This window comes from Portunus trituberculatus, chromosome 22, assembly GCF_017591435.1.
Source record: "Portunus trituberculatus isolate SZX2019 chromosome 22, ASM1759143v1, whole genome shotgun sequence".
Classification (NCBI taxonomy): Eukaryota; Metazoa; Arthropoda; class Malacostraca; order Decapoda; family Portunidae; genus Portunus; species Portunus trituberculatus.
Window position 1 is genome coordinate 968,318 of NC_059276.1, and position 14,798 is coordinate 983,115.

Consider the following 14,798-nt stretch of genomic DNA (forward strand, 5'->3'; position numbering starts at 1 on the left):
ATAAACTGGGAGATGGAAAACTCATTAACGATTCAAGAGAAATACAACTTATTTTTGGAAATATACAAAACTGGGGTCAGGGAATATGTTCTGAAATATAGACCTAAAGAAGAAGGAAAGAAAGATTGGTTTAATGCAAGATGTGCTAGGGCAAAGGAGAAACGAGATGGAGCATGGAAAAGGTGGAGAAGGAACAGAAATCCAGAAAATAAGTAAAACTTCAAAACAGCAAGAAATGAATATGCTAAGGTGAGAAAGGAAGAAGAAAAGAACTATGAAAAGGACATTGTCGAAAAATGTAAGGAACAACCAAAATTGTTCTACAGATTCATATATGGAAAAATAAGACAAAAAGAAACAATAGAAAGGTTAAAAGGAGAAAACGGAATGGTGGAAGACCCAAAAAGTATGGCAGAACTGTTAAATAGTAAATTTCAGGACGTCTTTACTAAGGAATCCAAATTTGAAAGACCACAGGGTAATAGAGAAACTGTCTATATGAAAGAGATTAAAGTAACCAAGCTTGAAATAAAAAAAGTTGATGACGGAATTGGATGAGGAAAAGGCAATGGGACCGGATGAAGTCTCAGGCAGAATACTGAAAGAATGTAAGGAAAAACTAGCAAGTCCAATATACATCATAAAATGCTCAATAGAAAATGGAACAGTGCCAGTGGAGTGGAAAAGAGCTGAGGTGGTTCCCATATATAAGAGCGGAAGGAAGGAAGAACCTTTAAATTACAGACCGGTATCACTAACTAGTGTAATATGCAAGATGTGTGAAAAAGTAATAAAGAAGCAATGGATTGAGTTTCTTGAAGACAACAAAATATTATCAAATAGCCAATTTGGTTTTAGAAAAGGTCGGTCATGTGTGACAAATTTATTGAGTTTCTACTCTAGAATAGTTCATAAAGTACAAGAGAGAGAGGGATGGGTTGACTGTATTTATTTAGATCTAAAAAAGGCTTTTGATAAAGTGCCACATGAAAGATTACTATGGAAGTTAGAAAAGGGTAGCTTAAAAGGAAGCACATTGAGATGGATGAAGAATTACTTAAGGGGGAGAGAAATAAGGGCGATAGTTAAAGATATGAAGTCCAAGTGGAGAACAGTAGACAGCGGAGTGCCACAGGGGTCAGTATTGGCACCAATACTTTTCTCGTATATATAAATGACATGCCAGAGGAGTGAACAGCTACATAAATCTGTTTGGACGATGCAAAACTGTGCAGAGTCATTAAACAAAAAGAGGATTGTGAAATACTACAGGAAGACTTAAACAAGATCTGGAAATGGAGTAAAAAATGGGAGATGGAATTCAATGTGGACAAAAGCCATGTCATGGAAATGGGAAAAAGTGAAAGATGACCAGTGAGAATCTATAAGATGGGAGATGGAGTAGAACTAGAAAAAGTAAAAAAGGAAAAGGACTTGGGAGTGACAATGGAAGAAAATAATCAACCGGTAAGCCATATTGATGGAATTTTCAGAGAGATGTATAATTTGCTAAGGAATATTGGAGTAGCATTTCACTATATGGACAAGGAAATGATGAAGAAATTGATAAGTACTAAAATAAGACCTATTTTGGAATATGCAGGAGTTGTGTGGACTCCCCATAAAAAGAAACACATAAGAAAATTAGAGAGACTACAAAAATGGCTACAAGAATGGTTCCAGAATTTAAAGGGATGGCATATGAGGAGAGACTAAAGGCAATGGATCTACCAACCTTGGAGCAGAGAAGAGAGAGAGGGGATCTGATACAAGTTTATAAATTGATTAACGGAATGGATGAAGTGGATAATGAGAAACTGATCCTGAGAGAAGAACATGACTTTAGAAGCACAAGATCACATAGTAAGAAACTAAGGAAGGGACGATGTCTGAGAGATGTTAAAAAATTTAGTTTCCCGCAAAGATGTGTTGAGACTTGGAACAGTTTGAGTGAGGAAGTGGTGTCAGCAAAGAGTGTACATAGTTTAAAAAAAAAATTGGATAAGTGTATATATGGAGACGGGACCACACGAGCATAAAGCCCAGGCCCTGTAAAACTACAACTAGGTAAATACAACTAGGTAAATACACACACACTAAATGCAGGTATGAGACATGGGAATGAATGAAAGCTGATGATGACTATGTTGGTGAGGGAGAAAGAACATTCGAAGGCTTTGATACGGCGCATACTTCACTATTTTATAGAGTCTTGACTATCGAACGTAAATTAAATAAATTGATAAAGGAGAGTATGGGAATGAAAGAAAATGAAGAACAGGATAAAGAGCTCCAGAAATTGAAAGAAAGAATAAAAAGAGTGGAAGAAAAACGAAACTAGACTAAGAACCGAAAATGAAGATTTAAAAGTGCAAATAGCTAACTACAAGAAATTGATGGAAGAAGGACTCGGTAAAGCTGAGAAAGAAAAAAAGGTGAAAGATCTAGTTAACAAAGAAGAGGAAAGAGTACAAGACGTGATTAAAAAAGAAGTACAGGCATGGAGAATCCAAGATAAGAAAGACAAGGAATCATTTCAGGAAGTATTTCAAGAACAGTTAAAAGAAAGAGATGAAAATATGACAAACAAAATGATAGGAATCCTCAAGAAAAAAAAAAATTTTGTAAGAGAAATTGCAGAAAAAAAAGTGTAATTACTATTGGACTGAAAGAAAAAAATGTTAAATATAGACCAAGAAGGGAAAAGGACGAAATGAAATCAGTAAAAGACCTACTAAAACATCTAAATGACGAGGATAGACAGAACTTAGAAGAGGAAGTAGAAGAAATCCATAGAATGGGACCATATCAAGAAGGAACAGTGAGACCAATTAAGATATTAGTAAAATCACAAGCAGCAACAGAAGAAATACTATATAGAAAAACAAAACTCAGAGAAACAGAAGGTTGCAGATATATATATATATATATATATATATATATATATATATATATATATATATATATATATATATATATATATATATATATATATATATATAAAGAAAAATAGAAACGAGGAGGAAAGGAAGAGACACAATGAACTTATGGCAGAAGCAAAAGAAAAAAACAATGAAAGGTCAGAGGAGGAGAAGGCATTTTTTTAATAATTCTGGGAGACAGGATAAGGAAATGGTATATAAAAGAGAAGGAAGAGAAAAAAATGGAGCAAGTTTAACTAAAAATGATAAGAATAAGAGATTAAAAATAATGTATACGAACATAGATAGGGTTTTATCAAGTAAATTACAATTAAGAGATTACATAAAGAAAGAAGAACCAGATATTGTATGCCTGGTGGAAACAAAGTAAAATGAGGCAATAAAAATAGACATAGATAAAAGGTATAATATATGGAGGAGAGACAGAGTGGGTAAAGGAGGAGGAGGATGTTAAGGAAGGAGATAGTGGTAAATCAAGTAGAGTTTGGGGAAGGAAAATCAGAAATAAAGTATATTAAGATACATATTAATAAAAAAGAATTAACAATCATTGGAACATATGTGCCACCAAAAACAGACTCATGGACTAACCAAGAATATAAAGACATGATAAATGACACAATAAGGAATCTTACAAGAATCATTAAAGAAAGGAGAAAAGTGATATTGGTAGGAGATTTCAACTGTAAGCAGGTGGACTGGGAAAATTATGAAAGTGGTATGGGGGAAGATGCCTGGGGAGATAGATTCCTGAACCTAATGATAGATAATTTGATGGTTCAAAGAGTAAAGGAAAACACAAGATTCAGAGGAAACAATGAGCCGGCGAGATTGGACCTAGTTTTTACAAGGGATATACAAATTAACGATGATATAAGATATAAGTGCCCATTGGAAAAGAGTGACCATATAATATTAGAAATAGATATAAAAGAAGGAAAGGAAGATAGAGATGAATCATACAAAGGAGACCGATTAAATTACAGAAAGGCTGATATTGAGAACCTCAAGAGCCTACGTAAACTGGGAGGAGATGGAAAACTCAGAAACGGTTCAAGAGAAATATAACTTATTTTTGGAAATATACAAAATAGGAGTTAGGGAATATGTCCCAAAATATAGACCTAAAGAAGAAGGAAAGAAAGATTGGTTTAATGCAAGATGTGCTAGGGCAAAGGAAGAAAGAGATGGAGCATGGAAAAGGTGGAGAAGAAACAGAAATCCAGAAAATAAGAAAAACTTCAAAACAGCAAGAAATGAATATGCTAAGGTGAGACAGGAAGAAGAAAAGAACTATGAAAAGGACATTGTCAAAAAATGTAAGAAACAACCAAAAATTGTTCTACAGATTCATAAATGGAAAAATAAGACAAAAAGAAACAATAACATAACATAACATAAATAATAGGATAACAAAGGGCCACCAGGGCCCATCTAGGTTATCCTGTACCAGTCGCACAGCGACCTCGTCATCAGTACTTAAAGATACACTTACAAGTACACAATACATTAAATACTAATTCTAAATATTTGGCCCATTAACAGGGCTAAGTCCTGCAGCGAATTCCTCTACAATCTGAGATCCCTATACATGGGGATCATGTCTTGTTTAACTATAGTAAATTTCTTATAAAAACTATCATGCAGCGCTATACATAATTATAAATCTAATAAATTCAAGTGCTTATCTAATCTGTTTTTAAACATTGTCAAACTAGTGCTATTTACAACCCTCTCTGGCAATGCATTCCAGAAGTCTACCACCCTATGACTAAAGAAATATTTTCTTATATCTAACCTGCAGCCTTGCTTTCTAATCTTCCTGCCATGATTTCTAGTCCTACTTCCCTCCTCTAAGGTAAAGAAAGATCTCACATCTATGTAGTTTGTATCTGAGAATATTTTAAATAACTCTATCATATCCCCTCTTATACATCTCCTCTCAAATGAAAACATGTTTAATTCCTTTAATCTATCTCTATACTCCAGGCACTTTAATGCTGGTATCATCCTAGTTGCTCTTCTCTGAACTGCTTCTAACATGTTGATATCCTGCCTATAATGAGGTGACCAGGCCTGTATGCAATACTCTAAATGGGGCCTAACATAGGAATTATATAAGCTACACACCACTTCCTTACTTTTATAACTAACATTTCTATTTATAAAACCCAGGATCCTATTTGCCCTATTTCTTGCTTCTAAACATTGCTTTGAAAGTTTCATAGTCCTGTCTATCACTACTCCTAAATCCTTTCCCTCCTCTACTGCCTCTAGCCAAAATCCCTCTATCTCATAGTTAAAGTTTGTGTTGTCTTTACCTAAATGCATAACCTGACACTTTTTAGAATTAAACTCCATCTGCCACATGTCTGCCCATGCTATCAGCCTGTCCAGGTCTCGTTGTAGTCTGTAATTGTCCTTTTCACCCTGTACAACACAAGCTATCTTAGTATCATCTGCAAACTTTGATACTTTGCTACTGATTTCTATATCTAAATCGTTATTGTACACCAAGAAAAGAAGAGGTCCTAGCACTGATCCTTGGGGTACCCCACTAACCACTTCCTTCCACTCAGACTCTGCCCCATTTAATACTACTCTCTGTTTCCTATCACAAAGCCATTCACTAATCCAATCAACTAACCTACCCCCTATCACATGTAGTCTCAATTTGTACACTAGCCTCCTATGCGGTACCTTATCAAACGTCTTGCTATAATCTAGATATATAACATCTATGCTATTTCCATCATCTAACTCCTTGGTAATATATTCTAAGATATCGAGCAAATTTGTAAGACGGGACCTCCCTGATCTAAAGCCATGTTGGGTATCTCTAATTAATCTATTATCATTTAAATGCTCCCAAATACTACCCTTAATGATTTTCTCTAGTATCTTACATACTATACTAGTTAAACTGATCGGTCTATAATTATGCGCATCATCCTTCCTACCTTTTTTAAATATTGGCGTAACATTAGCTAACTTCCAGTCCTGAGTATCTTAGCAAACCTAAGTGATCTTTCAAAGATTAACTTAAGTGCTTCAGAAATACTGTCTACACCCTCCCTGAGTACTCTGGCATGTAGCTCATCAGGACCACTAGCTTTCCTATCGTCTAGTTCAAGAATAAATTTCCTAATAATTCCCGGTTTTATATCAATATTTTCTAAATCTCTTAAACTACTTGTCGCACTGTTTGTAACAGGATTTCCTATTCTTTCCCTAGTAAATACTGAAGAAAATTGTTCATTCAATAATTCTACTATGTCTTCATTTTGATCCACTACTACACCATCTTTTCTGAGTGGTCCAATCCTATCCTTATTTCTTTTATCACTGACCTTGTAATAACTATATAATTTTTTGGTATCTTTACTTCCAGCTCTGGCTAGTTTTATCTCTGCCTGCCTTTTACTTTTTTTTTATAACCTTACTCAAATCATGCCTGGCCTGTCTGTACCTAATCAAATTTACATCTTCCCCACTTTTCTGCAACTCTCTATATGCCCTCTTCTTCTCTCTGATCTGTCTACCTATCTCGTGAGTCCACCATAATGGCTTCCTGTTTCTCTGCCTTATATCTTTGTAAGGGATACACTGCATCACTATACCCTTTACTACAACCTTAAAATTATCCCACATCTCCTGTGCAGTTTTATTTCCAAAACTATCTTCCCAGTTTACCTCTCCTAATAACTAACGTAACCTACCATAATTGCCTTTCTGATAGTTTGGGACTCTACTCTTATTCACTATATTATCCCTACTGGAATTAGTGATAAATCTAATTATATGATGGTCACTGTTTGCTAAAGTCTCTCCTACCTCAACTTCCTTTAAACAATGCTAAATATTTGTTAGTACTATGTCTAAAACCTTTCTCCCCCTAGTAGATTTATCCACCATCTGCACTAAATAGTTATCCTGAAAACTTTCCGTAAACTTATTTTCACTAGCATCTCCTACCATCCTCTCCCAGTTTACTGACTTAAGATTAAAATCCCCTAAGATAATTGTCTGACTATTACACCCCCTATTTATCTCATCTACCATAAAGTTGTCTACATCTGCTGACTGGTTAGGTGGTCTATAAAAAGCTCCTACTCTAATAACCTTACTTTTGTTTACTCTAACATCCAGCCATAAGGACTCTACTCTGTTATCTACCTTAATACCATTAACCTGACTGGAAATGAAGGATTTTTTTTACATAAATGACTACTCCTCCACCTATCCTACCAATTCTCTGGTGTAAATACATAATGTATCCATCTACTTCATATTCTTTCCTATTTTCCCTAAACTTTTCCTCATTTACCCATGCCTCTGTGACACATACAACATCTTAGTCCTCCTCAACTATATAACTAGATAACTCATCCTTCTTGTTCCTAAGACTCCTGGCATTTACATAAAAACATTTAAGTCCTGCTACCTTCCTAGATGCTGTCTCCTTATTTGGAATCCTAACCTTATTCTCTCCTATTTGCACCTGGAAATCTTTCCTAATCTTTTCACTATCTCTGTTTATCCTATCTAATTTATGTCTAACATCTTTCTTCTGGGATGTATTTGCTACCTCACCCCCTACACTCCATCCCAACTCCCCCTTCCAGACATCCACACCCTTCCTACTCAGATGCACACCATCCCTAGCATACAAATCCCTTCGCCCATAGAACCTATCCTATACATCCACAAAGCTGACACCCACATCCTTAGATGAAGAACTAGTGTCTGCAACGAGTGTGCACACTTTTAAAGTAAGATTGGATAAGTGTAGATATGGAGACGGGGCCGCACGAGCATAAAGCCCAGGCCCTGTAAAACTACAACTAGGTAAATACATCCCTTTTACCCGATCATTCACACCAATGGCCCTAGACAACCATTCCCTGCAAGATTCCTGACACTACACACCTCCTACCACTCTCCCTTATCTTGCCTAACATTTTCCGAAATCTTGCCACTAACTCCTCCGACTCACCTGCTCTGACATTGTTCCCACCTACGTGCAAAACTACTACACCCTCCCTCTCCATCCCCCCAACTCTCTTCTGCACCTCCTCACTCGCTGCCTTCACACCTGCACCAGGCATACACATGTTCGTCCTCCTATCCCTGTCTTTCCCACAGAAAGTGCTATCTAAGTACTTAACCTGAGAGTCACCCACCACACACCTGAGGTGTGCTAGGCACAACCCTTCTCCTCCTCTCCTCTACCCCCTTATCTCTCCTTTCACTCACCACAACCACCTCATTCACTCCACTCAAACTCTTCCCCTCCCCCTCCAACAAACCGAACCTATTTTCACACTCAACAGGTTTAGTCCTATCCTCCCTAACTGCCTCCGCTTTCCTTCCCCTCGCAACCTGCCCATCCTGACTACTATCTTTCCCAATCTGGCTCACCTGCTCCCTCTTCCCCACTCTGCTCTTCCCGACAGAGGGCCAAGCCACCCTGTTGCCCTCAGAAGATCCAACCTTCGGCCTAACACTGATCTCCTGCCTAATTTTTTCCACTGCCTCCCCAAGCCTCTTAACCTCCTCCTTCAACTCAAAGATGAGAACTGTGACTTTTCCCCTCACTTAGCTTTCTCATTTCCTCTCGCAATTCTCGGTGCTCAAGAGAAAGAACTAAATTCTCGCTCTTGAGCCTACACACCATACACTCAGAAAAGTCAACGACCTTCCTGTCATGCCCACACATCTCACACACAACAAACTTTCCCAATCCCACCTCAACACTCTCTTTCACGCACTCAATCACACTCTGGTATACCTCAGTAGCTACCGCCATACTAATTTACAATCTGTTAACTCACAAGAATACTATACGAACAAATAAAAATACTTGGTGACGTCGGGGTGGGGGAACCGCGGTGGTGGGGGGCCTAAGTGATGTCAACTAATCCTCTTTCAAGGTCAACTTGACGGTTACAAGCCTAGTCTCCTCGCTCTACCAAAATACTTTTAACTCACAAACACTGATTCTAACCACTATTTCACTCTAATCTAACACTTGCAGTAAACACTTTCATTTCACTAACACTCAAAAGCACCACACACAGACACCAAGCACAAACACCACTCGCTAACTATAAAAACAACAGCCAAAAAGGAGACACACAAAAGTCCACTGAGCAGAATGGAGAGAATGGAATGGTGGAAGACCCAAAAAGTATGGCAGAACTATTAAATAGTAAATTTCATGAGGTCTTTACTAAGGAATCCAAATTTGAAAGACCACAGGGTAATAGAGAGACTGTCCGTATGAAAGAGATTAAAATAACAAAGCTTGAAATAAAAAAGTTGATGACAGAACTAGATGAGGAAAAGGCAATGGGACCGGATGAAGTCTCAGGCAGAATACTGAAAGAATGTAGGGAAGAACTAGCAAATCCTATATACATCATAAAATGCTCAATAGAAAATGGAACAGTGCCAGTGGAGTGGAAAAGAGCTGAGGTGGTTCCCATATATAAGAGCGGAAGGAAGGAAGAACCTTTAAATTAAGACCGGTATCACTAACTAGTGTAATATGCAAAATGTGTGAAAAAGTAATAAAGAAGCAATGGATTGAGTTTCTTGAACACAACAAATTATTATCAAATAGCCAATTTGGTTTTAGAAAAGGTCGGTCATGTGTAACAAATTTATTGAGTTTCTACTCTAGAATAGTTCATAAAGTACAAGAGAGAGAGGGATGAATTGACTGTATTTATTTAGATTTAGAAAAGGCACTTAATAAAGTGCCACATGAAAGATTACTATGGAAGTTGGAGGAGAAGGGTGGCTTAAAAGGAAGCACATTGAGATGGATGAAGAATTACTTAAGGGGGAGAGAAATAAGGACAATAGTTAAAGATATGAAGTCCAAGTGGAAAACAGTAGACAGCGGAGTGCCACATGGGTCAGTATTGGCGCCAATACTTTTTCTCGTATATATAAACGACATGCCAGAGGGAGTGAACAGCTACATAAATCTGTTTGCTGGCGATGCGAAACTGTGCAGAGTCATTAAACAAAAAGAGGATTGTGAAATACTACAGGAAGACTTAAACAAGATCTGGAAATGGAGTAAAAAATGGGAGATGGAATTCAATGTGGACAAATGCCATGTCATGGAAATGGGAAAAAGTGAAAGACAACCAGTGGGAATCTATAAGATGGGAGATGGAGTAGAACTAGAAAAAGGAAAAAAGGAAAAGGACTTGAGTGACAATGGAAGAAAACAATCAACCGTCAAGCCATATTGATAGAATTTTCAGAGACGTATAATTTGCTAAGGAATATTGGATTAGCATTTCACTATATGGACAAAGAAATGATGAAGAAATTGATAAGTAATAAAATAAGACCTAGATTGGAATATGCTGGAGTTGTGTGGACCCCCATAAAAAGAAACACATAAGAAAATTGGAGAGACTACAAAAAATGGCTATAAGAATAGTTCCAGAATTTAAAGGGATGACATATGAGGAGAGACTAAAAGCTATGGATCTAGCAACCCTGGAACAGAGAAGAGAGAGAGGGGATCTGATACAAGTTTATAAATTGATTAATGGAATGGATCAAGTGGATAATGAGAAACTAATCCTGAGAGAAGAATATGACATTAGAAGCACAATATTGCATAGTAAGAAACTGAGGAAGGGAAGATGTCTGAGAGATGTCGAAAAATTTAGTTTCCCGCAAAGATGTGTTGAGACTTGGAACAGTTTGAGGGAGGAAATGGTGTCAGCAAAGAGTGTACATAGTTTTAGAGAAAAAATGGATAAATGTAGATATGGAGACGGGGCCACACAAGCATAAAGCCCAGGCCCTGTAAAACTACAACTAGGTAAATACAACTAGGTAAAATACACGAGACGCGGTTGAGGAAGGACGCACTGGTGCCGTTCCGACAATCAGCTGATCTTCACTACGTACCTGTTGTATAGTATTTACAGTGGCCTGGGCAGGTAGTGTGGACTCATTTTTTTTATGAAATCAATTACGTATTAAGGAATCATGAGTAAAGAAGAGATTCCATCCAAATGCAGACATGAGAGTAGGGAAAAAAAGAAAGCTGATGATGACTATGTTGGTGAGGAAGACAGCGCATTCGAAGGTTTCGATGCGGGGAATACTTCACTACTTAAGAGAGTGTTGAATATTGAACATAAAATAGATAAATTGATAAAGGAGAATATGGAAATGAAAGAGAACGAAGAACAGGAAAAAGTTTATAAAACTGAGAGAAAGGATAAAAAAAGTGGAAGAAAATGAAGCTAGACTAAGAGCAGAAAACGAAGAATTGAAAAAGGAAGTAGCTAACTACAAGAAGCAGATGGAAGAAGGACTTAATAAAGCCGAGAAAGAAAAAGAGAAGTTGAAAGATCTAGTAAACAAGGAAGAGGAAAGAGTACAGAACGTGATTAAAAAAGAAGTACAAGCATGGAGAGTCCAAGATAAGAAATATAAGGCTGATTTTCAGGTGGTGATTCAAGTACAACTAAAAGAAAAAGAAGAAAATATGACAAACAAAATGATAGAAGTCCTCAAGACAAAAGAAAATCTAGTTAGAGAAATTGCAGAAAAAAAGAAGAGTGTAATCATATTTGGAATAAAAGAAAAAAATATAAAATATCGACCAAGAAGAAAAAAAAAAAATGAAATCAGTCAAAGACCTACTGAAGAATCTAAACGACGAAGATAGGCAGAACTTGGAAGAGGAAGTAGAAGAAATAAACAGAATGGGACCATATGAAGAAGGAAAAACGAGACCAATTAAAATACTACTAAAATCACAAGCAGCAACAAAAGAAATATTATATAAAACAACAAAACTTAGAGAAACAGAAGGCTGCAAGGATATCTATATAAAGAAAAATAGAAATGAAGAAGAAAGGAAGAGATACAATGAACTGGCTGCAGCAGTAAGGCAAAAAAAAAAATAAATAAATAAATAAAAAAAAAAAAAAAAAAAAAGTCAGAAGAGGAAAAAAAAAGGCATTTTTTTTGGAGAATTCTAGGAGACAGGATAAGGAAATGGTATATAAACGAAAAGGAAGAGAAAAAAGAGGAACAAGTTTAACTAAAAATGATAAAGGCAAGAGACTAAAAAATGATGTATACGAACATAGACGGGGCTTTATTAAGTAAATTAGAATTAAGAGATTACATAAAGAAAGAAAATCCGAATATTGTATGCCTGGCTGAAACAAAACTAAATGAGGCAATCAAAATAGTCTTGGATAATAGGTATAATGTATGGAGAAAAGATAGAGTGGGTAAAGGAGGAGGAGGAGTCATGATAATGTTAAGGAAGAAGATAGCGATACACCAAGTGGAATGTGGGGAAGGAAAAGCAGAAGTATTGTATGTTAAGATGCATATTAATAAAAAATAGTTAACAATCATTGTAACATATGTGCCACCAAAAACAAATTCATAGACCAATCAAGAATATAAAGACATGATAGATGACACAATAAGGAGTCTAACGAGAATCGTTAAAGAAAGGAAAAAAGTGTTATTAGTAGATTTCAACTGTAAAGAAGTGGACTGGGAAAATTATGAAAGTGGTATGGGGGAAGAAGCCTGGGAAGAAAGATTCTTGAACCTAATGATAGACAATATGATGGACCAGAGAGTAAAGAAATGCACAAGATTCAGAGGAAACGACGAGCCGGCGAGATTGGACCTGGTTTTTACAAGGGGTATACAAATGAATGATAATATAAGATATAAGTGCCCATTGGGAAAGAGTGACCATGTAATATTAGAAATGGATATAGAAGAGGGAAAGGAAGATAGAGACGATTCATACAAAGGAGACCGATTAAATTACAGAAAGGCTGATATTGAGAATCTCAAGAACTATTTTAAAAACGTAAACTGGGAGGAGATGGAAAACTTGGAAACGATACAAGAGAAGTATAACTTATTTTTGGAAATATACAAAACAGGAGTTAGGGAATATGTCCCAAAATATAGAGCTAAAGAAGAAGGAAAGAAAGATTGGTTTAATGCAAGGTGTGCTAGGGCAAAGGAGATAAGAGATGGAGCATGGAAAAAGTGGAGGAGAAACAGAAATCCAGAAAATAAGGAAAACTTCAAAACAGCAAGAAATGAATATGCTAAGGTGAGGAAGGAAGAGGAAAAGAACTTCGAAAAAGACATTGTCGAAAAATGTAAGGAGCAACCAAAATTGTTCTATAGATTCATAAATGGAAAAATTAGGCAAAGAGAAACAATAGAAAGGGTAAAAGGAGAGAACGGGATGGTGGAAGACCCAAAAAGTATGGCACAACTATTAAATAATAAATTCCAGGTCTTTACTAAGGAATCCAAATTTGAAAGGCCACAGGGTAATAGAGAAACAGTCTATATAAAAGAGATTAAAGTAACCAAGCTTGAAATAAAAGAGTTAATGAAGGAACTGGATGAAGAGAAGGCAATGGGACCAGATGAAGTCTCAGGCAGAATACTGAAAGACTGTAGGGAAGAACTAGCAAGTCCTATATACAACATCATAAAATGATCAATAGAAAATGGAACAGTACCAGTAGAATGGAAAAGAGCTGAGGTAGTTCCCATATATAAGAGCAGAAGGAAGGAAGAACCTTTAAATTACAGACTTGTATCACTAACTAGTGTAATATGCAAGATGTGTGAAAGAATAATAAAGAAACAATGGATCGAGTTCCTTGAAGACAAAAAACTAATATCAAATAGCCAATTTGGTTTTAGAAAAAGACGGTCATGTGTAACTAATTTATTGAGTTTCTATTCTAGAATAGTTGATAGAATACAAAAGAGAGAGGGATGGGTTGACTGTATTTATTTGGATTTAAAAAAGGCATTTGACAATATGCCACATGCAAGATTACTATGGAAGTTAGAGGAGAAGGGTGGCTTAAAAGGAAGCACATTGAGATGGACAGAAAATTATTTGAGGGGGAGAGAAATAAGGACGGTAGTTAAAGATATGAAGTCCAAGTGGAGAGCAGTAGAAAGCGGAGTGCCACAGGGGTCAGTATTGGCACCAATACTTTTCCTCATTTATATTAACAACATGCCAGAAGGAGTGAACTGCTACATAAATCTGTTTGCAGATGATACAAAACTGTGCAGAGTTATAAAGCAAAGAGAGGATTGTGAAATACTGCAGGAAGACCTAAATAAGATATGGGAATGGAGTAAAAAGTGGGAAATGGAATTCAATGTAAACAAAACCCATGTCATGGAAATGGGATAAGTGAAAGACAACCCATGGGAATCTATAAGATGGGAGATGGAGTAGAACTGAAGAAAGTAAAAGATGAAAAGGACTTAGGAGTGACGATGGAAGAAAACAATCAACCGGTAAGCCATATTGATAGAATTTTTAGAGAAACATATAATTTACTAAGGAATATTGGAGTAGCATTTCACTACATGGACAAAGAAATGATGAAGAAATTGATAAGTACTACAATAAGACCCAGATTGGAATATGCAGGAGTAGTGTGGACCCCTCATGAAAAGAAACACATAAGGAAGTTGGAGAGACTACAATAAATGGCTACAAGAATGGTTCCAGAATTTGAAGGGATGACATATGAGGAGAGACTAAAGGCTATGGATCTACCAACCCAGGAACAAAGAAAGGAGAGAGGAGATCAGATACAAGTTTATAAATTGATCAACAGAATGGACCAAGTGGATAATGAGAAACTGATCCTGAGAGAAGAATATGACATTCGAAGCACAAGATCGCATAGTAAAAAGCTGAGAAAAGGAATATGTCTGAGAGATGTTAAAATTATAGTTTCCCGCAAAGATGTATTGAGACGTGGAACAGTTTAAATGAAGAAGTAG

General features: G+C 36.4%; 1 protein-coding gene across 4 annotated transcripts in view; it reads right to left on the reverse strand.

Moving 5' to 3' along the window:
* The window catches only part of LOC123507354 (tRNA-dihydrouridine(20a/20b) synthase [NAD(P)+]-like), a 164,367-nt gene that overhangs the window by 48,253 nt on the left and 101,316 nt on the right, over positions 1 to 14,798 (reverse strand). The gene's annotated exons all lie outside the window — the stretch shown is intronic.